Here is a 2,482-nt window from a genome sequence, read left to right on the forward strand (position 1 = left end):
CCTATAAAGGTAGCTCTACGGCCAGTTTAAGTCGCTCTATAGTTATAGTGTAGCTCTATAGTTGGCTTCGTAGAGGTACTGTACAGCAACTCTATATATGGAGGCAGTCAGGTCGCTCCGGAAATTAAACAGGTACAGTGACCACAGCCAATCTGATGCCTAGGATAAGCTACAGTCGCTTTTTAAGCCAATAGGGTAAGCTCTATATAAAGCTACCATAGCTCTGTAGCCAATAGAATGGCACAATAAACATCCTGTAGCTCCCTGGCGAATGGGGTGGCTTCTTTACAAAAGATCCTGTAGCTCCCTGGCCAATGGGGTGGCTTTTCTATAAAGATCCTGTACAGTAGCTCCGTAGCCAACGCTTTCCAAAACAAAGTGCATCAAGGCACTATGAAACAAAGACTGGCTCCTAAATATGGGAGTCTAATGACATTTCACTTCAAATTGATCAAATGACATGTAACAGATTAGTACACCCAGACTGCAGCGGGCGTCCCCATTATCGAGTCGGCCTCTGCTGCGTTTCTTTTGCGGGAAATGTAAGCCCCTATCCCCCAGCAGCAAATGGTCTGAAGTTATACAGCATCCTGTCAAAGGTAATACAAGCTAAGTGTCTGCCAAAAAACCCTACCTGGGATTACAATGAGAGGCGTATAATGAGGCAGTCTTGATAGATATTTGTGGTATCTGTTGTTGAAAACAACAACAGAGATATGCACATAAAAAATATAGTTGGAGAAAGGGGGCATCACTGGATGTTGTCGGAGCAGCCATAGGAGGATTGGCAGAGCGGAGCTTTCACATCAGAGAGTTCTGGGGCAGATTATTACATCATCGTTCCAAAGCAGAGGTCAGAATGGTCCACTGATTAATACGGATAATAGAACAGAACTACTACAGGCCACCGACAGTCATGAAGCCAACACTTTTCAGAAGCGGAACACCGATTCATACTGTACAGCAGTGTCACAAACGTTGCTAGACTACCACAAGTGACCTTTGACCTGAGGACCCTCCTTCAGAGCAAGGCTCCTAAATAGCAGGCTTCCCTACAGGTCATTGTAAATATTCTCTCCTATTCACACTAATTTCAAGAGATGAGGCCCTCTGGCCAGTGTGAAAATGGCCGAAGGTTTCCACGGTAGCTAATCCATATTTTTGATTAGAACATCACTAAACATTAGTAGTGCCTGTGAGTTCTGCATGGAAAAAAGTTAGCATTTGCTTTGTATTATCCTGGATACAGAATGACCTAGATATTACTTACATATCATATCTAAGATCTAAGACATCAGAGATTACTGTAGCTTTTGAGACTGTATCTTTTGTTGTATGAAATAGTTTCTTATCACACTTGTTTCAATGATTACAATAACAATGCTTCCAACGGTAGAGTAACGAGTCGAGGTGTACAGGATGAATCGGTACCAGCACAGTGGAGGCTGCTGGAGGTAGAAATCAGAGGACAGGCTCATTGTAATGCATGGAATGGAATGAGGAATGGTATCAAAAACACGTGTTTGATCCAATTCCTCATTCCATAGCATGCATTACAATGAGCCTGTCCTCTGATTTCTACCTCCACCAGCCTCTCAGTCAGCAATTGTCTCCTCTGATAGCGTTTTTCTTACTACAGAAAATCTCTGTAGCTCAATTTTCCCGTCTCTCTTTACCCTCACACTAATTTGGCTATAAAAATAAGACCACATGAAAAGTCTATCTCATTTTGGCAAGAAGTAGATCTAGTGCATAAATAAATGAATGAACACCTAATAATTTCCATTTCAAATTATACCCTAACGTATACATTTTTTTTTGAATACTCATCACTTCAACAGTATTATAATTTATGTTTTGTATAGTTCAAAGTACTTTTTTTCTTCTTTTGTTTTTTTAACGGTAGCTATAAATGGCTGAATGGTCCGTATAGCCCCCTATGAGAGGCCAATGACAGAGTGGCGAAGCTCTGCGGAGGTCTAAGATGTAGGAGAGAGAGATGGAGGCCATGTTTCCTGTCTGGCGAACAGACGAGGCAGAGATGGACAACCTAAGCTCTGTGTCCTTGGTGGTCGGAGGTTTGTTTCATGGCATCCAACTGTCGTCTTCTCGCTCCTCCATGTTGACGGGGCTTCTTCTTCTTCTTCTTTTTCTCTGACATTGCCTCTGATGATCCTGGTGGTTTGGGCGCCACCTACTGGACTGGAACTCCTCCCATTGATGAAGGTAACTGGCTGAGGACATAAAGGTCCTGCAGCTGTCACTAAGCAACAACTACTGAACCTAGCTGGGTAGTGCAGTACTCAGGGCTTCCAAATTGCAGTGACAGGAAGTCCCATTATTACCTATGACTAGAGCAGGGGGGGGGGGGGGGGGCGAGGTTGGGGGGCAGGGGGCATAGAGGGGAGAGGAGGAGGGGGTATAGGGTGGGTAAAGAGCTAGGGGGGGGGGATAGGAGGAAGACGAGGAGGAGTAAATAGAA

The sequence above is a fragment of the Argentina silus genome (assembly GCF_951799395.1).
Source record: "Argentina silus genome assembly, chromosome: 4".
In the NCBI taxonomy this organism is placed as follows: Eukaryota; Metazoa; Chordata; class Actinopteri; order Argentiniformes; family Argentinidae; genus Argentina; species Argentina silus.